General features: G+C 41.5%; 1 long non-coding RNA gene across 1 annotated transcript in view; it reads right to left on the bottom strand.

Annotated features, from left to right (window-relative positions):
* LOC127382638 (uncharacterized) overlaps positions 1 to 4,307 on the bottom strand; it is a 30,656-nt gene extending 26,349 nt beyond the window's left edge. Inside the window, exon 1 of the long non-coding RNA XR_007889010.1 lies at positions 4,244 to 4,307. This is a non-coding gene — a long non-coding RNA (uncharacterized LOC127382638). The remainder of the gene's footprint in view (positions 1 to 4,243) is intronic.
* Between the last annotated feature and the right edge of the window lie 22,565 nt (positions 4,308 to 26,872).

Below are 26,872 nucleotides of genomic sequence, written 5' to 3'. Positions count from 1 at the left end.
TAAATGAAAATTGATGTAGAGGTTTACAGTAAATTGAAGATAATTTTTGTAATGTTTCTCAAGGAGCATGAAATTGAACTCTGACTTTACAAAACTAGCTGACTCGGGAGTGGGTAGTGGCTTGAATGTCAAAAAGGAGCAGCAGAGGCTAGAAGCACTTTTCCCTCAGCTTGTGCCAGTGATGGCCTCGAAATAACTAGTCCAGACACAGGGAGAACTGAATAGCTGAAGGTTGTTTGCATTTGCCTGTCATAAACTCCAGAGGAAAATAAATTAGTTAGCCACGTATTTCCATAGGTGAGAAGTTCACAAACAATAAAGATTGTACAACTCCCATTAATTTAGCTGGGCTGTATTTCCTGGGGTGCTGCAGCCTCCTCTACATTTGGAGTGCAATCATAATTTGTAATTGTTACTGAGCATGGCCACTTTTCTAAGGCAAGTTATAATCTTGTCTGCTGGGGAAATGATCCAACCAAAGCAGAACATAAGTGGAAAGAGAACTGTGAGTGCCTACTAGCAGCCCCTCCAAATCATCACCTTTGTTTGCTTTCAGATGTTATCAACATCCCACCACAAGTATGAATGAAGTGATATATCTGGCTCCTGGACCAAGACATGAAGCGTGTTTTCCCCTGCTCTTAGCAGATGCCAGCAGCAGCACACAGCTGACCTGGCCCCTCCAAAAGTGAATCCCTTTTGAACACGACTGCTGATATGTTCATACCTCATGCTTATATATCTTGGCTTTTAGTTTTACATATCGAATTGCTTGGATAAGGTCAATATGTACAGCAACAACGTTCCCACTGACTGCATAAGCCCAGCTGCTCCTGCTCCATACTTCCACCAGATTCCCCCTCCCTCTGAATACAGCAATGATATAATTGAACTGCACAAGAGCAAAACTGACTGTTTAAAGGCCAGGTGGTAGAAATATTTTCCTTTGTGCCTATATATTTCTTCAGTGTGTTTTGCAGAAGCTCTGACAGATTGCTCTCTCAGATCAGAGTTAAAGCCAAGTAGTTTCTTGCAGGGCTTTTGCACAGCCAGGTCAGAGAGCAGTATATTACTTCAGATGAGTTAAGCATTATTGTTCTGTACATCCCAGTGTGGCATGTGTACGGTGCTATGCCTAAATGAGTGTGTATGTGGACAAATCTTTGTGTGCATGGACTTAATATCTTGGAGAAGAACAGAACCAAGTAAAGCTTACCAAAAACCCTGGAAAAAAAGAAAAAAAAAAAAAAAGGAGTTTTTTTTTCCACTCTGTACAAGCAACATTTCAATTGTTTTAAAATAATCTTTATTGAAATCTGCTTGAAATATAAATATATGGACTTCTGCAGAAAGTTTGCCAGTGTGCTGCTAAGCTGTTGGTTTATGCTGAGAAACTCTGTCATTTTATACTTATAAAATACTGAAAAGGAATTAGAATTGCTACCAAGATATAAATTGATCCTGGCATGCAGTATAGTTCTTGCAAACGCCTTGGTCATTTACAGCTTGTTGGTATCTCCTGGTTACCAGTTGAGTAGGATGTTATTTTCCAAAGCCAAAAGTCTATTAAGTTATGTATCATGGAACTTGTAAGGTGAGCTGGAATTGGGTGTAAACAGACTTTTCAGTGTTACTTCTGCTGCTGAAAGGAGTTGTTGTTGCCATGAGAACAGGCTATCAGGCTTTTGGGTAAAACTGAATGATCTACTCCACTGCTTATTTTAATCACACTTTTGAAGTAATTTCCTACAGATGCTTTGGGTTCTGTCTGTCCCCTGATGCTAGATGATATGAACCACTGATCTGAATGGGTTTTTTTTGTTTGTTTGTTTGTTTTTTTAAGAAAAAGGGGCTTCTATGTGTATACTTATCATGAATGGGAACTAAAATCAGGAGAGGTATTTGGAAAGGCATGGGGTAGCTGATACCTGCATCCTAGCTTGCTGTAACGAAGAGCAAGATGCAAGTCTCTGCCCCTTCATGTTCCATTATTTTCTTTTGGATGTCTGGATGGTTTGCATATCTGTGACCTCTCAATTAACATTATTTACATCTCAGTAAACTGCCATGGTACTTTTCCATATGTCCTAATCCTTTATGTAAATTAACTTATTAAACTCAGCGACCAGCCACAATGGAACCTGCCAAATCTACTGTGCCTGGGCTCACACACTCCATAGACTAAGCTTTATTTGTGTAAACTGGTTCTGTAAGTGTAATCTTACTTATCATCTTCAGAGTCAAAGTTTCACTAATGTAAATCCCTGACAAATCAAGCACAGATGTAACTGTTTGCCTCTAGGCTCAGCCTGTCAGTTCACTGCCACCCATGTATCTTCCCCCTCCTTCCCTCCCCAACCCCTCTGCCATCCCACTCCATCATCCCCCCGCCCTCCCCGCAAGTGTTTTTAAGTACTACTAGTCATTTAAAACTGTTTATGTAGGTACATTGCAGGTACTAAACATGACACTGAACATTAGTCATTTGGGCTGTTTCCTTTTGATCAAACTGCCTCACAAAACAGTGCTGGCATTTCATTCTGGATGTCTGCTTGTACCACCTGGAAAAATTTGCCCTGCCAGTCCCCAGGTGCCAGACAGATTGCTGCAGTTTGCCAGGCGATATTCCACATAAGGAGCTGAACTCAATAAATGGTCAATGTAAGCTGGCAAATTCCACAAAGCAGCCAAGGAAAATTCAGTAAGAGGGCAGCAGGGGGTGTAACTCCCTAAAACCACCAGAAAGAAGTGGATGAGTGGTGAGGAAGATGATTCTTCTGCTTCATGTTCCACTGTCTGTTAGAAATGAAAGTTCTCTCCCAGTCATAAAAAGAGTAGATTCAAACCCAAAACAAAATCTGCCAGCTCTTGAAGCTTTTATGAAGAGGAGGAAAATGTTACTTTTGAATTCAGAGGGTGTTGGCATATACTGGGTTTGTTTCTGATTACTTTAAGGTCTAAATATGTTTCCTTTGCTGGTACCCGATTGCTATTTATTTGGCTTTAGTCTTTGATCTCCCTTATGCTGGCACATCATAAAAAACATATTCCTGTTTGAGTTCCATATTATGCAGTTAGTCTCTGCTTGGTATGTTCACCAGGCTGGTTGTACCTACAGAATAAGACTCTCTTTGTTTTTGATAGACTCCAGGTGTTTATCACTATAACTTTCTAATGGATTTGACCACAGAATATGCATGCAAGATGCAAACTGAAAAACTAATGGCAAAATTACAGGTTTGATAATTCAATGGCCTGCTGTACCGTAACCAAAGGAACCACACATGTGCACGCATGCACGCACACATGCACACAGAGTGAGTTTTGTAAAGGCAGGGATCTTTTGCTTCCTGAGATTTTCTGAAATGAATATTCTGATCTAGACATTTTTTTGCTTCAGATAGATTTGTCATTCTGTGTTCTTTGAAAGCCTTCCAAAGTTAATCCCTCATTCAAGGTGATTCTCCCTCTCTACTCCAGTCTTTTGAGACCCCATCTGGAGTAATGTGTCCAGTTCTGGAGCTCCCAAGATAAGAAGGACGTGGAGCTCATGGAGCGAGCCCAGAGGAGGGCCATGGAAATAATCAAAGGGCTGGAGCACCACTCCTATGAAGAAAGTTTGGGTTGTTCATCCTGGAGTAGAAAAGGCTCCAGGGAGACCTTATAGCGGCCTTCCAGTATCTGAGGGGCCTACAGGAAAGCTGGGGAGGGACATGTTACAAGGGCTTGTAATGAGAGGTTGAGGGGTAATGGATTAAAACTGGAAGAGGGGAGATTTAAATTAGATATTAGGAGGAAATTATTTAGTATGAGGATGGTGAGACACTGGAACAGGTTGCCCAGGGAAGCTGTGGATGTCCCATCTCTGAAAGTGTTCAAGGCCAGGTCAGATGGGGCTTTGAGCAACCTCTTCTAATGAAAGGTGTCTCTGCTCATGCAGGGGGGTTGGATCTACATGATCTTTAAGGTCCCTTCCAACCTAGACCCTTCTATGATATGATTAACCCCACTACTTTGCAATAGCCAAAGATGACTTTTTTCACCAATTCTGGTGAACCTGACTTTTTCTATTAGGAAGTTATATAAATATCACTTTAAAAAATTCCTTATTCCTGTACAAACTACCAAATGAGAATTGCCTGTTTACGTGCAGCTATCTCACCATGGTAAACCCAGAAATAGTCTGTCCTAGATTTCTTAGGATGAAGAATTTGTAGCAAAATGGCCGAACATATGTACTTACAAAGCCAATGGAAGTTTCCTCCAGGGTTCTGCTGGAAGTGCAAATCATTTCTGTCTTTGGCATATGATGCTTAAGAGGAAGAACAGCTGAACTGCAGGCTGGAGAACACACTGTAAAGGTCAAAGAAGCAATGGCGACTCTGTTCTCTGCCAGCCCAGAAGTCAGTGCTGATTGTAATGCTAAATATAAGATAAAAGTTAGAGGCACTCAACTAGGTCATGGTGTTGAGGCTGAGGAATCTGCTGTTCGGCTAAGAACCTGGTTCACAAGCAGCTGATTTTTTTGGAAACTCTTGTTCTCTGTCCTGCTCTGCTCACAGGGCAAGAAGCTGTGTGTGATTGAGTTTATGCCCCCTCCACAGCTTCTTCACCAGCCTCTGCTATCACCTTGGATCACAAGCTGAGTCAAAAACATCACCCAAACACTGCTGTTCACTGAAAATTATGTTTTGCACTTTTGAGGTCACTATTACCATTACAACACTTAGAGATGCTGTAGAAATTGACCATGCTACATGAGGATGGCATTTGGTCACTAACAGATCCATATTATGGGAATTCATATTTTGCAGCAGTTCTTTACCATTCAAAAGCTGGATGGTAATTCACTACCCCAATGCAATACAAACAAAGACCAACTTCTAGAACTATTTCCCCAACAGATCATATAGTCCTTCAGCAAAGAAAGCTGATTTGAATTTTTGCTTCAAACACATTGTACAAAAATCATACCTTTTTAGTGCTCAGAATCTTTTCCCTGTTTAAATCATTTGATGTTTTGAGATTTTTAAAGAAAATTTTTGATTAGTTAATTGATTAGTTTTAATGAGTGCTTTCCTTAAATGCAAAATTTATCTTGGGTTTGCTTAAATTCACACAGATTTGTTCCGTGTATGCCTATAAAAGCAGGTGAAATCACATACAGGTGAACCTTTCTTGAAACTGATTTTAAGCAAGACATTATTAATAGTTAGGTTAGATTAGATTAGGTTATGTTATGTTAGGTTAGATTAGGTTAGGTTAGGTTGCTAGGTCAGGTCATTAATAAGTGATTACATTATGGTGTGAAAGGTAACCCAAACATTTCTCACAGATGAATTTCCATTTCTTAGTTCTATTGTTTGATGATTTCCATACCTTAAAGAGCAGAGATCTCTTTTGAGCCTAAATGCCATGCTGTATTTACTAGGTTCTTAGAAAAATGAAATTTTCATCCCACTTTATGCCTGTGTACTTTCAATTTTGCATTCAGCTTAACGTATTTCTCTAAGAACCATAGAAGTAATGAAGTTTAACAGCATAAAGAGAAGACTCTCAGGGTCTCTCAGGATGGATTTATCACACCAAGGTTCAGATTTACCCCATTTATACCTGCTAAGTACTAAACACTGATGTTTTACTATTTTTATCTTTGGCTGCAGGAGAGTTTTCTCTCAGAGGTCGAACATGCTTTCTGTGTTGGTTACTTGTGCTGTCGCCATGCCGATCTGGGGGTTTAGCCAACACCCATGGGCTGGTCAAGCTATTTCCATTAGGGGGAGAAACTGGTGCTGCAATTCAGCTTATTAAAGAGGAATGCGTGGAAACCCTGTCTTGAGGATTGTAAGGAAAACAAATGACAAGGGCCAGTTTCCTTGCAAACAGTTTGTAGAACTGTCTTTCTACTGGATCCTGAACATTTGATTATCACAAATGCTTTCCTGCCTCTCTCAGTCAGTTTGCCAAAAAAGTAATCCCATGTTTCCCAAACAATGATTTAATGCCAAGTTTGAGCCCAAGTTTGAGTCCAAGTCTCAGGCCCCTCCTGCAGTGTGGCTTTGGTTTTGGACAGGTCCTGGTGATCTTGTCTCAAACAGTAACTGCCATTATTTCCAACTACTCATATAGAAAATTAGTTTAATTCCTTGGACATGAAGGAAGTCAGATTAGCTGCTGGCTCTTCTGTTATCTGTAGATCAGGTACAGCTGAAGGCAACTATTAACATTTGCAAGGGAGTGGAAAATAGAGGACCAGGAGCCAGGGAAGCAAAGGAAAAGACAAAGAGAACTTAAAGTATCTTGAAGGAATGGAACAATGACAACAGTTCTTAGGTCCAGGTGATACAAACAAAAATTATGTACGAAGATGGCTGACCTCTGAGGCATAAAAGCAAAGAAAAAGAAGTGCCTACCTGTCTTATATAATGCTTAAGTGGTTTTTTTTTTTTTGGGGGGGGGGTTGTTTGGTTTGTTTGGGTTTTGTTGGGCTTTTTTTGGTTTGGTTTGATTTTCGTCTTTTTTTTTTTTTCTTTTTTTCTACTTTGGGAAGTAAAATCTTATGCAGAAATGAAAAAGCAACAGAAGCAGCTGATTTTACACAGCATACTGCACAGCACTATGAATCCCTGCTTATATTCCTTCCTACCATGACAATTTAATTTAAAGGAGAAATCTAATTTCCTGTGCCGATTATATATCCAGTTAATTCCATACTCTCATGTAACAGTTAAAATTGCTGACAATTAATAGAGGAGGCACAGCTCTGCTGGTACAGTGAGACCCTCTCTCACTGAATCACTGAATAATTTAGGCTGGAAGGGTCCACCAGACATCACTTGGCCCAGAACCCCAGCTCAAAGCAGGGCCAACATAGATTGCATTGCTTGGGAGTTTGTCCTGTCAAGTTTTGATATCTCCAGGATCAGAAATTCCACACCCTCTCTGGACCCCTGTTTCAGCATTTGACCACCCTCATGGTAAAAATATTTTCCTAATATCTAAACAGATGTGTTTTTCATAGTATAACAAGTGCTGTTTGTCCCCTGCCTTACTGTTGTGCACCTCTGGGGAGGGCCTAGCTCTGACTTCTCTGCACCCCTCCATTAGGTATCTGAGGCCAGCAGTAAATGCCCCACAACCATCTCCAGGCTGAACCTGACCATCTACTGTCTCTTCTTCCACTCCAGGGGCTCCAGGTCTGACTGGTGGCTCTCCACTGGTCTTTCTCCAGTATGTCAATGTCTTTCTTGTACTGGGGAGCCCATGACGGGGCACAGGACTCCACTATGGACTATACTGGTGTAAATATTTCCATGGAAGGAATCTAAATTCCATGTTGGTATCTAAACTTGCTCTGAGACTGTGTGTGAATGATTGATTGCATCCCAGCAGGGAAAATAATGTATCAGACTGTGCATCAGTTCAGGAAAGCAGCTCAGGACATGCAGGTTAGACAGAACTGGGAATGGCTCCTGCAGGTACAAAATCTGCTGGTGGCCAGACTAGACAGTGCTCCCTCAAGTCACAGGGGACAAGGAAGAGGTCAGTGTAGACACAGTCTCTACTAATCAGTGGTGTGTGGACTTTATTCTCTCAATTCACAGAACAAATCCCAACAAAGTACTTGACTTTAGACCAGGCTTCAGAAAACATAAATGTCTCTTCTTTTTGGGCATCATCAATGGCAGAGAAATGTAAGTAAAGGAAATATCTTCCCTATCTCTACCTTGTTCCTGCACAGACCATCTTGTCTGGAAAAAAAAAAAAGAGAAAATGTGTCTTCCATGCTCATTATCCTTAGAATAATACCTGTGATGAAGGAACTTCAGCATATGAGTGAGTGGAATGTAAAGGCAAAACTTCAGTGCATTAACTGCTCTTACATTTTGCAAGCTTACCCAAAATACACTATCCAATGGGATCTTCTCCATTCTTATACAAACCAAATTTATTGACAAAGTGCTATTTATTTGCCAAATATATTTCTGCCTGTTGAACCTCTAGTTGATCTATAGATGCAAATTAATGCCCGGTATTAGATTACTGCTGCAAATTCTGAATACTTGTGACTAAATTTTTCTTATGAGTATGCATTTTATAAACAGCATTGGACACTTTTTGATAATGTACTGTTATATCTCAATAAGATAGGTGCCAGCTAGTCTGTTAAAAGTTTAGTAGGTATTTCCCTGAACTAATTATCATATTTAAGGATTTTTTTTCTATCATTGTGTTCTGTTTGGAGGTAGATCAGATGCTGTCTGTTATTAGTAGTGTTTCAGTAAAACTGTTTAAGTGAGGAAAAAAACTTTATGCTTAGTTTTCAAGGAAGAAAAAATGTTATACAAGTCATCCAGTTTTATATATCACAGGCATCATTTACAAGGCAGCACTTATGGCTAGCTACTACCTATTCTTGGTTACTTCTCTAAAGCTGTATGACCCTGGGTAATGGTTGTATTTACAGTGGTAAGTGGTATGTGCCCTGTGAGATCTGATATGTACCTCAACACGGCTGTTATGTGATCCTGGGGGTTTCCGACAGTGTCAGGTGCTTATCATTCTTGTTCTTGTTCCTCCTGCCATCTGCAGTGGTAGTTATGGTGACCCTGGAGGCAAATTAGAAAATAACAGCTTAACACTTATATCAATGATGCAATCAAACTGAATGATTTTGGTGTCCTGAAGGAGGAGAACCCACATATCCAACTAGCTGTGCAGCACTGAAAGAAAAATGTATTTTAGTCATTAACTGTAAGACAAAGAAGTTTTTTTTGTTAATCTTGTCAAGAACAGTGTCAGGAGCTCAAGACTGTGTCAAAAGCACTGTATGATCAAGCCTCTACTGTTGCTTTGAAAATTCCAGTACTCATGCAGCTTAGGCACTTGCAAATCTTCTAACACAGTGAATAGTGCCAAGCTCAGCTGAACAGATTATATAAGCCTCAAAATAAGGATGTGCAGTGTTTCTCCAATGAAGTTAAATTATTTTAGTATCTCTGAAAAGGAGCAAGCATTTCAGCTGATGTTGAAGATGTGACTCAAGAGAATGAAGTCCTTATGAAAATCTTAGCGGCAAGACCTCACAGAGCAGAAATCCATCATTTGAATAAAAGTGTGTCCTTTATAAGTTATGGTGGCCCATGTTGGCCAAACACTGACCTTTGAATACCCTTTGAGTGTAACTTTTGCCTCTAGCAATGCACCCCTTGTTGGGCACTGCAGCCAGGTAGCTCAGGAGCTGTACTTGGAGTAACTCAGGCAATAGGCAGGGTTTGTTCACCTCTCATGGAGAGGTCACCCACAGTTTTGTTTTAATATTTATTGTTTCTATATTTGATCTTCACATTTTAAAGCATTGCTAAAGATGATGATTAAATTGCCACGTGAGCAACTCAGCTCTTGGGCTGAAAAATAGCACCTTGGTGTGACAAATGTGACAGGTGATTACTCCATGCAAATGTGACATACCTCAAGAAGAATAAAAACCAAGCTGGTGGTGGGTTTTGTGGGTGGCCAACCAGTGGACTGGCTGCTGCTTTCACTTGCCATGCTAGGCAAAAGGGTGCGAAGTCCTTATTTAACAGAACTAGAAGTTTGGGTGGTCATGTAAAGTAAGCAGCAGAAAATCAAGCTATTTTTAAGGGGGAAAGGGAGCTCATTAGTTTGTCCTGAGCCTAACCCTGGTGACCTGGACTGTCTACCCACAGCCTGGTGGCTGTCAGCCCTGTCTGCCTCACCTCTTCTGGCAGAAACTGCTACTAGCTGTGGCACCAAGGTTCACTGGGAAGCCCTGTCCTTCCCTGCCACCCACTGTTCCTCTCTCAGCTCATCAGGGATGGGCTCAGGAGAGCCGTGAGGCCTCCAGGCCCAGGAGATCACAATCCTAGGGTGGCCCTTGAGACTGGTGGGGGGATGTGTCCTGCTGGGCACCCCAGTGTCAATCACACTTCAGCCTTCTGCATTTTCTCCTCTGGAAAAACCACATTGCTGCTGTGCTGGCTGTCAAATACCTGTGAAGTGTCCCAGCTGCTTCTGTAGGGTCTACTGAGCAGTGAGGGGGTTGTGGGGAGCAAGAGGATGTTTGCTTTAAAAAATGAAGGGGAAGCAATACTTGGCTGTAAGAGTATCTGGGGGTGGGTAGACTGGTTGTATTTCTTAGAGCTGAATGGGAACAAGACATCAGCAGAAACAAAGCACTCTTCAAGGAAATAAAGAAACAAACTGAAAGTGTCCTTAGTGCAGCATTTTGAGTTTATGAGGCATGTAGTCTTGCTGATGAATATGGATGGCTGAACTTTTCCTGTACATTGTTGTTAAAAATTACTTGAGTACAACTACAATTAGCTGTCTGTTCTCCTGTCTGCAAATTCGAAACATAAAAATGCAAAACTTAGGTTTGGCTTCAGTGTCACATCCCCTGTGAAGCCAATTGAAATGGTATAGTGTACACCAATATAAAATGTTACCTGCAGTCTGGATTGCTAAACCAACAAGGTAAGCAGTGTGAAAAATTATTTATAGACATTTCAATGACATCCAGAAACTGTTTCCCGTGGCTGTGTTTCCAAGCATCTTCATTTGCTTAATGTGCACTTTTTTGTAAACACAAGTTTTAATTGCACAAATGTTTTGGACTGTCAGTTTTTGCAGAGTAGCAGATGTCTCTTTTATGTAAGAACATGTATTTGACAGCTAAATGAAATTATTCAAGTATATGTAACAAGAAGTTAAGAATGGTTAAGCAATTTAGGTCAAGAACTGGGGCAACACAGTGGAACTTGAATGACCAGTTGCTTTACTGAAACCACAAATTCATGACCATGGAATAAACTTTTGAATATGTAGCAAGAATGGATTTGATTAACTTTGTTGGCCAGGTGGTTCAATACAAACTGATCACCCAGATAAGCTGGGAAATACTAACACTTGATCTACACACAATCAGGATTAATTTGAGAGATAACTGGGTAAAGTTTGGCAATACATTTATCCAGGAGATTAGACAAGGTGATCTAAAATCTGTTCCGTCTTGAACCCTATGAATCCTTATGATACTTAACTGGCACACTGGTGCATCAGCTTTCAAGACCTTCTTTTTGATGACAATAAAATGTGTTCTTTGTCTTATTTTAAATAGTATTTTTCTAGCTCGTGTGTTGTTCTTATGGTTCCTTTCCTAAGTCACCTTGGAGAGGCAGACCTTAGGATGAGGTCCAGGGTCTGCCTCAGTGCTACTGAGGGAGACCTGAGAGTCCAAGCTGCAGTGATGGGCTCTGCCCAGCTCTGCTCAGCTCTACTGCATCTGGACAGCCCTGCAGACAGTACAGAGGAGAAAGATCCTGAGAATTCCATGCTTGGGGGGCTCACTGGGCAGACTTGCCTGCTGTTTGAAGAGTCCCCCAGCTTAGAATCCATAATTCAGATCTTCTTTAGTTTAGCAAAAAATACTTTTAAAGCTTAAAATTAATTTTTAAATATAAACACATGTTCAGTGAACAAAGGAGATGGGGCAAAACTGGGCTAACACAAGCTGGAAATGTCAAAAGCAGCATTAGGCTGCACTGTTAGATCACTTGGCTATTTAATTCCCAGTTATGGGGCAAGAAATCCCTACGCAACGTGCAGGAGGGTTTGACAGGAAGCGAGACGGGAGAAAATGAATTGTTGTGTCTTGTGATATGCTGTACGCAAAAGTGAGCCAGGGGTGAAAGGGTATGACGACAAAGCTGTTGGCAATTTAAACCTTGCCTCGGGTATAAAATAAATACATTATTCCTGATGGTGAAATTGGATGGTGCTGTCATGGATTCATTTTGTCTTCCATCTGTTTTTCTAGCCCCATCTCTTTCGTCTGACCCCTGCCGTTCAGATCTGCATGATGACTTGTTAAAATGCTCTTTGAATGTGTCAGCTTGTGAGTGTACCTTAACTGCAACCCAGGCTGCAACTCCACATCCAGGTTCCATTAAAACACATGCATTTCAGAGGACATTGTATCAGGTCCTTGTCAGATAGCACTGATTGGGTTAGTTCTGGTTTGGGGCACAGTAGCATTAGTGCCCTTGCTTTTACATCATTTTGGTATGTAGAGGGCTGAGGAGACTGGCCAGAAGGATGGAACTGGCTTTTCCCACAGCTAGAAACAGGGTCCCTACAATTAATGAGAGGTAACATACGGGTCATAGAGAAAAAAGCAAAACCTACCCCAGAAACACACATCACAGCAATAACTGCAAAAGAGTGAGTGTGCTGGGAACACTACCTTCTTGTTTGCTTCTCCTGTATTTTTATATTTTAATGCATTTGATTTATTTTTTTTTTTTTCCACTGCTTTCTCTCCTCTTTCCTCTGCAGTTTTTACATCTTCTAAAAATGACACCTTCAGTCACACTGTAGATATTAGCGCAGGGAGAGTCTCTGACTGCTGGCCTGGCTGCTCCTGCAGTGCCGAGGATGGGGATTTCCTCTGGGTGCAGGAGAGGTATGCTTGCATGCCACTCAGCTTGCTCTGAACCTCTGCTCCTTCCAAGACATTTCCTTTTCACTTTGCACCAGTGGCTGGGGGTAGAATAAAGGGAGCAGGTTGGTATTTTCATTTGGATAACCCCCACTATTTGCTAATCTACAGCTTATCTGAAACTTTATGGGCTGGAAGATAGGCTGGAAAATCACAAAAATCAGACATTCTTGGGAGTGCTTTACTGCTTTCTGGCCTTGGTGTGACTGGACGTACTGCAGGCACAGCTTGTCACGCAATGTTTTGGTAGCTCTAGCTCCTTACAGCTGCCTAGAGCCTGGCTGCATGCAAAAAAATAAAAATAAATGAAATATTGGTGGAATCCATAAGTGCTCTGGAGCAGCCAGTGCTGTCTGCAGCTTTGTGCTTGGCTGGAGCTGCTGGTTTTCCAGGGAAAGGCCAAGCACCCCTTGCTCTTAGGGCACTGCAGAGGGAAGGCCACACTGCTGGGCACCATGAGCCCCTCACTGCTGCTCCTGGGACCTGCACCCTCAGTCAGCCATTTTGAACTCCAGGTGTAAAACAGTCTCAACCCTCCCTTCTCTTTGTATTTAAATTCCTCGTAAAATACTTGGTGCCAAGAGGTTATTGTGGCTGTGTCCTGGTTTCTTATTGATCTTAATGGGGAAAAAAAAAGATACTTTCAGCCCTTTGACTAAAAATATGTGGAATAGGATTAGCCTACACCTTGTAAAATTTTATTTTGAGAAACTAAGGCCCTGATCCAATCACAATGAGGTCAGTGGGATGCTTTCCACTGATTTAGTGGGCCTTGGATATGGCCCTAAGACATTATTTTCAGTAACAAGGACTGTGAGAAATGTATCTAATATTAGAAATTTATTGTTTATATTCTTTCTATAATTAAAATGGCCAGCTGCTGTAAAAAGGTTTCCTCTAAGCTGAATGTTAAATTTGAGCTTGAATCAAAATTAAAAATGTTGGCTCTTGGCAACAAAGGCTTTCTGCACAGTGATCCAAGTGGGGTGTTTTCTCAGCTATCCTGTTCCACAAGGCACTGCTGTGAGACATTTGTCCAAGTCCTCCACGGCCTCCTCCACAAACATGACAGACGAAGACTGCAGTCAACGAGCAGAGTTGGATAAGCTGTTTACACTTGACAACATCATGACAGAGATGTATGTGACTGATCTGATCCATGCCCATTTTTTATTATTCTTGGACAGACACAACTGAGCCTGCCTTGAAAGTAGTTTCTACTTCTTTGTGGTCCTCATGGCCTGAAACCTTGAAGGACCAAGGTGGTTGCTGTCAACACCAGGTGTATGGGCAGCCCATGCCTCCAGACAGATGGAGTCTTTCTGGGGAAACGGTTCTTTGCCAATATCTTTAGTAAATAAAAGGAAGTGCTTGGGTAGATTGGGGCCATTTTTATGCAGGCAACCAACTGAGGTAATTTTTCCTTTTACAGATGTTAAATAATGGGGCAAAATTGCCATCTGGGTCCGCCATCCATGTCACTCATGCATGGTGTGGATGATGATTCAAGGAAGGATACAATCTGTGGGACTGTGGTGAAAGTTCCAAACTGAAAGGCACAGAAAAAATGCAGAAAGGTGAGAAAAAGGAACCAATGAGAGATGACCTCCCTTTCGAGAGGAGAGGGTGCTCAGAGACCTCTGAGGGTCACCCTCTGCAGGATTCCAAACCACTCCCAGGGCTGCTCTCAGAGGTGGTCAACATGATTGGGCATCCAAACATACCCAAAGGCTGAGCAGTGGCAACAGGAAATTTCAGAGGGACTTGAAGAGGGCACAGCCCCTTTCTTGGCACAGACTGCCTATTGCTGCCCCGAGGAGCCAAGTGGGGTTTCCCTCCCAAGCTGTAGCCACTCAATATCATCTTGGGTCTGGACATCAACAGGGGTAAGGTGAGCCCGTGACAGTGGCTGCATCAGCCAGCCACGGAAGCATTAAGCCGAGAGCTGCCCAGAAGGTGATGATCTCCCTTACTGCTGAGAATTCATCCCTTTCAATATGCTGTTTTATTGTGTCCCCAGCCTTCCTTTTCCCTCTTTTCACATCTGTGTAAACTCCTTTGTTTAAACCCCTGCCCCTGCCTGGTGAAATGTTGCTTATTCCCAAGCTTCCTGGGAAGTTATATATCTTCCCAAGTTCCTGCATGGGAGGCCTTGGCAAGTGCCATTTAAGCAGTTTTCACAGGAATAGCTGGAAGCTGAATAAGTCCTTCTTGCTGCCCAAGAAGGAGGAAACACTTCCAAAAAGTTAAATTTCAGCCCATCTCAGAGCAATCTGGATAATGCTGGGCAGGGATCATATGTGCTTTATTTCCTCTGTTCATTGAATCCAACTGCATGCTACAGTCAATACTTCCGCTACAACTCTTGCTAACGTACCAGCTGAAGCCAAATTCTGATCTCACTCCAGCTTCACACCTGAATGACTGCACCCACTTCAGCTTTATTGAAAGATATGGGATCTATTGGACAGACATTGATACTGGTGAGCAATTACACATGCGTAACCAGTCCTAGCAGAGTAAGTAATGGCTCACAGATTTGAATGAACTTCAACATTTGGCCATCAAGCATCACTTCAATCACTTTACCTTTAGAGCATCCATTGATTAAGTAAGGCTTTGGATGCTCGTGAGCAATGGCTTTAGTTTTAATAGATTGCTGTATAAAATGGGACATCTCCTATATTTGCTTGATCTAGATTCCATTTTATAGTAAATACTTGGTATCTAGAGATGTTTTTAAAACTGAATTATTATTACTATGGTGGCATTCAAAGCATGCTCAGTGCTCCAACAAGCCCTAAAACCCTAAAATCCAGGGTGACAGAAAAGTAGACTCCCTGATAACTCTGCCTGTTTTAATCAAATATAATCAACAAATGAAAAAAAAACCACAACAAAGAACAAAAACAAAAAACCCAACAACAACAACAACAAAATATAGAAAATCTTAATTAATGTCACCAAACTAGGCTTTTACAATAGCTATGCTAAGCAATGTTACATATAGCTGATGCAACCACACAGAATAGGAATAAATAATAATAAAGGAATAAAAAATAAATAAGAATAAATACGAATATATTTCTGCTCTGGTTTTTATCATGCAACAGCATGCATAGTTGTATGCTGCATATTGGAACAGTTTTGCATGCTGTATACAGCTTCAGAGAAAGGGATCTCTCTTCTGAAAGAGCAGTTTGTTGTTGACATTTGAGAAATGGAATGTATAAACTTAGAATTAAATTGTAAGGTCTTTTTTTTTTAAAAAAAAATATATCTTCCTTATATTCAGTGAAGACATGCAGAGTGTTTAATTGTCACTTGTCTTGGAATAGTTCTTGAGAGAAGCTGATAAAATCACAGAATCATAGAATGGTTAAGATTGGAAGGGACCTTAAAGATCATCAGGTTCCAACCTCCCTGCTACAAGCAGGGCCAACTCCCACTAGACCAGGCTGCACAAAGCCTCATCCAGCCTGGCCTTAGTTCCAGGGAGCAGATATCAACAACCTCCCTAGGCAACCTACCAGCACACCACCCTTACATTCAGGTCAGAGTTGTATGTTTGCTTCACCACTGTTGTGTGTGGGCTGAGATGAAAACCCCAGTTCCTCCTTTCCATTGCTCATCTGGTTGCATGTCCCCCTTCTTTCCTTATGCTCACATTACTGCTCATCCTGCTGTGCAGTGCTGGAGGACCAGGGTGCAATGAAGGGCTGTATGAGAGAAAGCTGATTTTCAGCTAGATCCAATCCCTGATCCGGGCTCCTTGCAGAACCGAACAAATTACACACAGCCACAAGGGCACAAGTAGCTTTGAGTAGATGAAGAAGGGGGAAGGACCAGGCCACCCATCCCCTTTCAACACAGCTCAGAATTTGGGAAGAAAATAATCATGGAGCTTCAGCTGCAGCCAAGCAAGCAGAATTACCTGCTGAGGCTTGGTTTTTGGGGGAACAGAAACAATAAAAGTTGAAAGGAAGCTATAGGGTTTGGTGAGGTTTGTCTATGTTTGGCAAAGACTTTTTCCTTTCTTGGAGTTTCTTGGAAATGTCTTCAAAACATTCCAGGCTTGTTTTTGCTCCTTAAATACTCTTCAGTGTTTTATTTAAACAGTGAAGAGCCAAATTCCTCCCTCAGATATGCACGTAAAATCTCCCACATTAATCAGAAGAATTATCTGCACATATGATAAGTGCAGGAGGTTTCTTTTTCTGGTATGCACTTTGTTTTCTAAGGAGAAATAAATTCTGATCACAAGCTTCCTCCTATTCACACAGAGGAGAACAAAATTCTGCATGCTCCCAACATGTTTTCGGGACCCCTAGGTCTCACCTTGCAGGGAGCACTGACATATTGCATAAGAAGCCCCAGTGGCTCCACAGGGCTGTCCACAGAGGGCAAGGTGTATCAGGACAGTTAAAACAGGGATCTTCACCCTCTGATTTATGGGAGGTGATGAAGCAGTACAAAGAGCTGCATGGAAGAATGGGGTAAGATGGTAATTCACTGAAGAGAAATTGGTACATCATATGTGATTTAAAATGCAGGGACTGAAACACTACTGTAGGTCTTTAACCTCCTTGATAAAACACTAGTGGACTTAAAAATAGGTTTTAAAAACTGAGCTGCTGTTTTGATTTGTGAAACAAGTTAAACCAAACTTGACAATAAGGCATGTGCTTTAGATTTCCCTGGTTTGAGACACTGTTTACTCTGGCAGATATATCCTCAAGTGAAGCTTTTTTTTCCCCCCTCAAAGCTGTTACATGGTAGACTGATGTTGGCTGACCCTGAAGCAAAAATTTGAAAACAGCACATTTATTTTCCTCCTAATGCTAAACACACATGCCATGCAGCATTTTTTTGGTCTAGCTGGAAAATCTTCAAATCTGCACTATTTGTCCCTTTTACCCTGAATTTAATGTTTTCACGAATATAAAAATAACATAATGAGCATGGGGGACAGGAGCACGTGTGTTTCACAGTGGGAGTGCAGCCTGGGGTTTGCAGGCTGCAGAATGGAACGGGCAGATGGGACCAGATGATGGGTCAACCCAGCCCCACACTGTGATGGCGGCAATGGGCTTTCTTGCCTACCTCAGCGCCCAGCAAAGCACCCAGCACAGCTCCCAGGGTGCCACTGGCCAGCTGGTCAAAATGTGAGCAGAACTCTCAATTAAATTTTTGGTTACTAGCTTCCTTGTAACACAGGCATACAAAAACTATTAGCCCTTCCAGAGCTTAACTGTGTGATGTGGCAGGAGGGGCCAGAAGAATTACCATCCTTTTCTTCAGTCAGGAACAAATATTTAGCCTGTGGCAAAACACTAAGTTGACACTCATCTTTTCTACTACTTGAAAAATCCCTTGGAAAAAAAACATCTGACAGATCACTGCCTGAAATATTGATGATATTTAAGGACAGCTCTGAAGGAGGATTGCTTTTTGGGACTTTGGGTATTACTGTGCTAGTTTAGGCCCTAAGCTACACAGATTTTGCAGAGGCTGTATGTGATTGCCTCTCTTTAAAAAACTTTCATGTAGGTATAAATTAAAACCTGTAGAATCACAGTAAGCCTCAGAGACACAGATTTCTTTCTCATTGGAGGCCCATTTACAAGGCCCCCTAAGTTTTCCAGGAGTCAGCTGAGGGTGTCAGGTTGGGTTACCAGAAGAAGGATCAACATGAGCTCGTTGACTGAAGTTGCCGTTCTTACTCTTCTTGCTAGCGGAGCAGAGCTTTGAGTAAAACACTGAGGGTCTGTTCCATGCAATTCTTGAATGGATTTGACTGGATTGGACTTCAGCTAAATGGATTAAATTGTTAAACCTATTTAAGAATGTCCATGCTCAGAGATGAAAGAAGTTGCTTAAATTGGTGCCAATCCTCACATCAGTAAAGAGGAAAAAAGATTTAAGAAAGAAGGACTTATAAGAAATCATTCCTCTTGATGAAATTTCTAACTCTTTGCCAATGCTAACTGAAAGGAATGAAAAAAAAAATCCTCTGGAGAGCTTTTAGCAATTAGTTGCTGTTTGCAAAGAATCTGGGCCTGTGCTGTACTAGGGCGCCTGGCCCAATAACTTTTTTTAATATTTTCTTTCTTGAATTGCACTGCATCTTGTTAGAGATGCCCAGCTGTATTTTTCTCTCTCTTTCACAGCCACACACATCACTTTTCATCCTGTCCATTTCATCACCTACTGCTTCTATAGCAAGTAAAGCAAGTGAAAATGTAGCACAAAATCTCTTACACATTTAGCAGATTTCTCCTGCTATTTAGCAGCTGGAACCACAGAGGTTAATGCAGCACAATGCTGTGACCATCCCTCTTGCTGATATTCTGCAGTGCTGCATGGACTGTAGTTCAAGCAGCTCTGTTACGTGGCACCCAGGTACCATGGATGTGGTATATGCAAACTATTATTGTACTGTAGAGGGCCAAGCTGACTTTGCCTCCCTCCAAGCTGGTGTGTAACCTAGCTCTTGCCTAGAAATTATATGGCTTTCTAATTACAAGCAGCAGAGATAAAGGGAATCACACACTACCATGTTGCTACAAATTTTTGGTTCAGTTACTTCTACTGTGTTAGAGAGAAATCTGCTAGTCCTCATCTATGTGGATACATTTCCAATAGGTTATGGGTGAAACCTGGAAGATTCCCATAGATCGATGTGGCTCTGAATAATATGCACACTTAAAGCTATGAGGATGGTCACATAACCATTCTATAAGGACTGTAGTTGAGGGTTGTCCAGTCATTACTGTGAAAACCACAGGTGTCTTTTTTTTCTCCTATGGAGCTGGACTGTAGAGGTGCTGATAGGGTAGGTGTGCATTTCTAGTCTCCCTCAGAAGAGCTGGCAGGACAGTTGCAGTCCACTGGGTCAAATGTTCTGTAGGAGGGATCCATTGCTGAAGTGCACTGAGGAGATGAATGGAGGGCCACCAGTGTGACAGAACATTTTGCCAACCTGTGTAGGAGAAAAAAACATGGTAAAAGATGCTTGCAGTTTTCTACCTTTACATTTTGCAAGGATAAAATGAGTTAATTAATTGCAGAATAGTAATAAAAATCTTACCTTATTTTCTTTCTTTCCTTCCTTTCTTTCTTTCTTTCTTTCTTTCTTTCTTTCTTTCTTTCTTTCTTTCTTTCTTTCTTTCTTTCTTTCTTTCTTTCTTTCTTTCTTTCTTTCTTTCTTTCTTTCTTTCTTTCTTTCTTTCTTTCTTTCTTTCTTTCTTTCTTTCTTTCTTTCTTTCTTTCTTTCTTTCTTTCTTTCTTTCTTTCTTTCTTTCTTTCTTTCTTTCTTCTTTCTTTCTTTCTTTCTTTCTTTCTTTCTTTCTTTCTTTCTTTCTTTCTTTCTTTCTTTCTTTCTTTCTTTCTTTCTTTCTTTCTTTCTTTCTTTCTTTCTTTCTTTCTTTCTTTCTTTCTTTCTTTCTTTCTTTCTTTCTTTCTTTCTTTCTTTCTTTCTTTCTTTCTTCTTTCTCTCTTTTCCTTCCTTCCTTCCTTCCTTCCTTCCTTCCTTCCTTCCTTCCTTCCTTCCTTCCTTCCTTCCTTCCTTCCTTCCTTCCTTCCTTCCTTCCTTCCTTCCTTCCTTCCTTCCTTCCTTCCTTCCTTCCTTCCTCCCTTCCTTCCTCCCTTCCTCCCTTCCTCCCTTCCTCCCTCCTTTCCTCCCTCCTTTCCTCCCTTCCTCCCTTCCTCCCTTCCTCCCTTCCTCCCTTCCTCCCTTCCTCCCTTCCTCCCTTCCTTCCTTCCTTCCTTCCTTCCTTCCTTCCTTCCTTCCTTTCCTTCCTTCCTTCCTTCCTTCCTTCCTTCCTTCCTTCCTTCCTTCCTTCCTTCCTTCCTTCCTTCCTTCCTTCCTTCCTTCCTTCCTTCCTTCCTTCCTTCCTTCCTTCCTTCCTTCCTTCCTTCCTTCCTTCCTCCCTTCCTCCCTTCCTCCCTTCCCCCCATTCCCCCCTCCCTTCCCCTTCCCCTCCCCCTTCCCCTTTCCCTTTCCCTTTCCTTATTTTTAAAGAATAAAATTCCCACTGCTGGGCCAGAATTTCAAGAGCTTCAGTAAAATACTTGCTCTCAAAGGCAACAACTAAACCAATCTGTGCTAGTGTCCTTGAATGCAGAGATGTGGCCTCTAAAAACAAGATGTGCAAACAGTACCCTTCTGTTCTGTAGCTTAGCAACTGGGGATGTAAACGGATACTCTTCAAAAGAAGATTTCCCATTTTAATTGGCAAGAAGAGAGGTCCATGTTAGAAAGCAGATTTTGTGTTTGAAACTGTCCAGTGTAGATGCAATTGTATTTCTATTCAAATGCATTTGTTAGTGTTCAGTAAGAATTCCATGTTGGCTCCATTTTTATGTATTTCTGCTGTCACATACATATCTACACATATACATCTTTATGTGTGCTTGTGGGTATATGTATGTGTGTGTATATATATATATATAAAGTATGTTGCCATAAAAAACTCCTTTTGTATTTTGCTCTTTTATGGGAAGCATTTCCACACTGAAATTAATTCCTGTCCAAATAAAATTTGAATATTGAGGTTATTTTGTTTTTCATTCACTACATTTACAAATCAAATGTGCCATACTACAGATTTTTTACATCCATATAATCAAAATGGGGCCACTGTTTCATTTGCTGTCAATATAAAATGAGCTATTTGCCTATATTTACCACCTACCTGACTGACCTCTACACAGCAAAAAGCAACAATCCCCACTGACTTATGCTCTTAATAACTCTCCCAACAAGACCAAATCAAAAGACAAATTTACATCTCTTTACTGCTGTATCACCTTCCAGTTATAATGCACACAGTCATGATATCTTATGCCTGGAGACAGAACCACCAAAATAACATTTTTCCTTGGATACTGGCTTTTCAAGCAGTTTTTGTGTATTGCATTAAGACTAAGTGAGCAGCAGAGGAGCCTGAAGAAGATGAGGAGGAGACAGGAGACCACAGAACCCCATGTGCCAGTGAGACAAAGTCCAGGTGCCCTGGCAGCTGTCTCCAAAAATAGTTCCTTGGAGCTTGTGGGACCCTCTGACATGCTGGAGTTACTACCATTTGTAACAGCTGTCTGGGGTATGATCATATTTGTACTAGATGGTACCTGACTAAAGAAACCTCTTACAACACCTTTGGAGCTGCTGCCATCTCGGGCAGGGGCTGTTTCTATTAGCAAAAACTATTTGCCAGAAATGGGTGTTTCAGACACTTGGTTGCTGTTAATCTGAGTTTGCTAAACAGTTTTATCAAATAAGTCTTTTATTAGCCAGGTTCGTTGTTCTGATGGTTGGAGAGGTGGTGATTTTTAGGGCAGTTTCCCTTAGCTATGGTGAGCTCCGCTACCCCTTGCTTACATACTCAGGAAGGTGGGGTGGGAGGTGTTGGTTCCCATTTCCTCAGGGAAGGGCAGGAATTGAAGCCTACAGGGAGTGTCCTCAAGACAAGAGCTCCCATGTTTTTCCCTTAGTGCCCGATTTCTGAGGGCTTCCAACCGCATCTCTAAGCTTTCCTAAAAAAACTCTAGTTTGAAAGCTGCTGCCTTGATCTCTATCCTATTGAGTAAAAAAAGTAGCACACTTTTGCAAGGTACCAAAATATTGACCTTTATTTCAATTGCTGTTTCTGTTCAAAAGGTCTGAACTGGAATGGAAATATTTTGGGGTTTTCAGTCTAGCAAGAATTTCCCCAAAATTAATGTCATTTGGAGCAAAATATTGCCCTTTCTTACTCTCTTCTCTTTTTCAGCAGTGTTTTATTTAGGTCTTCACACAAACAAAAATGAAGTTATTCACTCAGTTCTGTTGAATGTCAGACCTCTTCTACCAAGTGACACAGCTTTCTGTCATTCCTTTGGCTGGTTACCTAAGGGAAGTGTCACTGTGTTACCAGTATTTCGTGTTCAGTGCTGGTGTTACATATTTTATTCCAAAAGATTTTTCCTTTCCAAAGTACATGACCAAATTTTAGGCATACTGAAAATCTTTAGTTATACTAAAAATCAGTGCATCACCATAGAGCTGAAGCTGGCTCTGTGGTGGAGCCTGGCAGCCCCCTAAGGATCAAGACCAGCACGGCAGCTTAGGAGGGAAGACAAAGGTTGTACCCAGGGGCTGCAGGAGGGACTGGACTGAAAACACCTTAGAGGAGTTCAATGCCTCATGGGGTCAAACCTTCTTTCTCATGTATTGTCCTACCTTGTATTGACTTGTTCCCACAGGGGAATGGTGGATGCAAGAGACTACTTAATTAAGATTTTTATTTGAATGTATGTACTTGGAGTTAGTTCTGTGATAGACTCACCTGCCCTAGGTGATCCTGCTCTGGCAGGGGGGTTGGACTAGATCTCCAGAGATCTCTTCCATCCTCTACCATTCTATGATTCTAAGATTCTACTTCTGCTGTCAGAAACTTTTATCAATACATCATGTCTTTTGTGCTCTATAATAGGAGCTTTATTCAAGCCCTGCATCTGCAGCACTCTCTGCACTAGGTGCTACTTGTCAGAGGGTCTGTGGCTGCTTCTCGCCAGGAGACACAACTTACCACTGCCTGGCAATTTCTGCATTAGGCTTGGCAGGGGTTTCTGCTGGCCTCTTGGCAACCCTGAGCACCCACTGCTGTTTAGCAGCCCCAGCTGGCAGACTGGCTTCTTCCTTCCCAAGGGAGATGGGGGCTGAGCGTGCATATATGTGCATGTGTACATGTGTGTCTATGTGTGTGTGTCTGACGAGCTAGTGCCAACTTTGCCCCTGCCGGATTGCGATTGTGTTTGACAGTGATGATCTCCCTTAGGCACTCCAATTTTTCAGACAGCTTATGGAGTTGGGAAGATCTTAGTCACATCTTTCCTGCTACTGTTATTAACAGTGGAACAACATAAAACATCTGCTTTCATGCTCCCTGTCTACATAGAGCAGAGCAATCCAGGCTTGTTTGCTAAGGAGTTTATTTGCAGGGGACTGGGCCATTTCTTTCTCTCCTCCTGCCTGAGAGTGTTTCACTTATTTATTGTGTTCTTTATAGCATGTTCCTGGCTTCTACCTTCCCTCTGTTGAAAGCCCCTTTAAACACTGCACTAAAACCTTGCGCATCATACATCTTAGCAAGTCATAATCACATCTGTTTTAGTGTTGTGGCTGAAATCAACTATTCTTACTGACTTTAGAAGCTGAGTATTGCATAGGGCTTAGGACGCTGTGAAATACAGCTCAGATTGAACAACAACTCTCTAGTACTTGGTAATTTCAAGGTACTTCGTGACACAGGTGCAACAGGGGATGGAACACAATGGCACCTTGGCTGCTTTACACTGAGATGGCTCAACAAGGAGTCATTACATATTTTTGCAGTGTAAAGTAGGGGACATTTAAGGACATGACTTTGCACAGACCAATTCCACCTTCACACATAGAAATAAAGAACAAAATTCCTGTTTTTCAGGAGAGTAATGGATTCATCCAACAGTATGAGAATGTACACATCCCCTGTAAACAATGTGAAGATGTTCACTGATTTATAATTTCTAGGGATAACTCCTTAGTCAAAGTGCTACTATAAAATTATGTTTTACTCTTAAAGTGTATTTTACTGTAATGGATAAGAGAAAAAGATTTATGCAAAATTACTTAGCACTCCTTTTTTTGGGGGAAGAGCCTGAGCCACAAAGTCTTGATCCATATCCAAACATCCCGAGTGGATGTTTTTCAATGACTTTGATTCAGTCAAGGGAACAGCTTCTACGTTAGTTTCCCTAATAATCAAGGAAATGGAAATAGGTCAGGTCTTGAGTCCAGCCCCATTTCTGGTATTAATCTACAGGCAATAAATGTTAATGAGGTGGGAAGTTCAAATGCAGCTTCTCTGGTAGTGAAGCCAGTTTGGAGATTCTTGTTTGGAAATTACCATCAGAGGTTATGATAGACCTCAGCAGATCAGTCCTATCTTGGTCTGCTAATGCAACTTTTGTAGAGCCTGGAGTTTAGATTATTTCTGTAAGCTGGGTTAAAACAATGCAAAACAATGAATAAAAACAAGTGAGGGAGCTGCTTGTTATTGTTGTTGTCCCAAGTTTTTCCATGCCTGGTATCATCACTTTACCTCTGCAGCATGGTAAGAGCTGACAGAATCAATTGTGTTCTGTGCTGCTACCTTGGATTCTATGCCCTCTCTACAGTTTCAGTCACAGCAGGTTAAGTTAATACTGGAAATCTGGTTTTGCTGTAGACAAATCCTTGCTCTGCTGCATGCAAAAACACAAACAAACAAACAAAACCCAACAGCAACCATCTAGGAGGAAAATTAATTTGATTCTTTTAGGATAAATTAACATGACTTATTTCATTTATCTGCAGTTTGTGTTAGTCTCTTCTGAAAAAAGCAGTTTGATCCTTCCAGGAAGAGAACTTCTGTGCTAGAGATTTTCTTTCTCTATTCTAACAGTTGCATCAGATAAAAATTAAGTGAAACATGACATACTGACAGTGAGACCAGCAGGCAGAAATTTGGCTGGGTTTTCAGTTATACTTGAATTTCTGCTAAGTGAATTGTGGAAGCTGGGAGAGGTTAGTAAAATAAAAATAAAACAAATAAAAACCTCAGAGAATTAAAACTTCTCAGTTCTGATTTCATCAGGAAAGCAGAACTGCTAACAGTGACTTATTTTTGTCAGTGTGTCAATATACCTTTGAGTTATTCTACTGAATAAAGACCACAAAAGTGGTATTTAAATGTTCTTGTTGTGAATGTTGGATTATTGATATTTATTCTACCTTGTTTTATATAAGATACCTTAAATCATAATGATCAAGCCTGTTACCATGGAACTGGTTATCGTGACTCCAATCTTACACACATTTGTGACCAAAAATAATTGAGTTCCATGGGTTTATTTGCATAGGCCCAGTTCCTTGCAAGCAAGTGGTTTTGCAGCATTGGCTCTTGTGGGCAAAGTTTTCCAAAGCAGTGCTGAAATCTGCCTTTTCCCATGGTGAACCCCCATCCTTGTGTCAGTTGAGCCCTCTCCAACCATCCCTTTCTCTGTCATCTCCTCTACTTAGGTCCTGGTCCTGAGGGCTGCTCTAGAAGAAAGATAGAGAGAAGAAACATGTGAACTCTAATCAATACAAGTATGCCGCGTGATAGATGCCTGTTGCAGTATGGCACATCAGCTCTGCAGAGCTGTGCCCCAGTTGAAACCTGCCAGCTATTTCCCCTGCAAACCACCCAGTCTGGATGTGGCTGTGCCACTGAGAGCTGAAGGTCCCCCTGGAACGCATTTGAAAGGCGTGCGGTTACGTTTTGTTTGACATTATGACAAATCCCAGCTGCACAGCTGGCTGGAGGATTGCACTGAGTTTTCCTGGTTTCTGGTGTTGTAAGACTACTGGGGAGGGCTAGAGTAACATAATTCTACTTTGCTCCATATTTTTCCCATATATATGCATAAAAAACCCCAAAACATTAAAAATTGCCCTTCCCACATGTAGAAGGACTTCTGAACTCCTGCTGTGCTCAGGATAATTGTTCTCAAATTGTATTTAATTTTAAAGCCGGTTACTTCTATTTCAGACCAAAGAGGGACTTGTCGGGCATTTCCAATTACAGTAGTTTGCTTAAGAAAACAGATACTTCTATTGAGAACCCTTCCCTTCCCTGTGTGTCTGTGCCCATCCATGCACTCGCAAGGCTGAAAACAAGGGGACAGTGACATTGTTAAGATACTTATTTTGTAAGGTTATACAAAATGCATTTCACTACATTTCACTGAGATAAATCACCACATGAACTTGCAAGCTTTTTTCCAAGCCATATGCCTTGAAAGGCTTGTACTCTCCAGGCAAATGTTACAGCAAGAGGGGCATGGCTGGCAGGGGCACGAGGTCAGCTTGCTGCCTGTATGATGCACCAGCTCTGCCTGAGCCCTTCCAGGCCCTCAGACAGCACTGACTGCTGGCAAATACATGGGGCTGAGCTTTGGGTTCTGGAGCATCTTGATGGGGAGAGGCTGCAGCCAAACAAATTCAATGGAGAAACAAGAGGGGATTTTCAGGAGAGGTGGAAATTGACCACTGAAACAAGCTATTGAGAGGAAGAAGAGTTTGCTATCTCACCAGTTTCAGATTAGGCCTGATTTTCTTTCTGGGATAAGTTTAATAGTACTTCTCAGGTTATTGAGTTCAAGTTAGAGGTAGGCAGTAAAAATCTGAGTATGTCTTTAGGCAAGAAGTCAAGTAGATACTACCCAACAACACCTTTTAGTCTTAAAACTGAAGGGATCTTTGAGGAAACATCAAAGTGCTTGAAGTGAAGTTGCAAACGCTTCAGT

The sequence above is a fragment of the Apus apus genome, chromosome 3, assembly GCF_020740795.1.
Source record: "Apus apus isolate bApuApu2 chromosome 3, bApuApu2.pri.cur, whole genome shotgun sequence".
Classification (NCBI taxonomy): domain Eukaryota; kingdom Metazoa; phylum Chordata; class Aves; order Apodiformes; family Apodidae; genus Apus; species Apus apus.
Note: the sequence above shows the minus strand (reverse complement) of the source record. Positions and strands in the feature narration are given on the sequence as shown.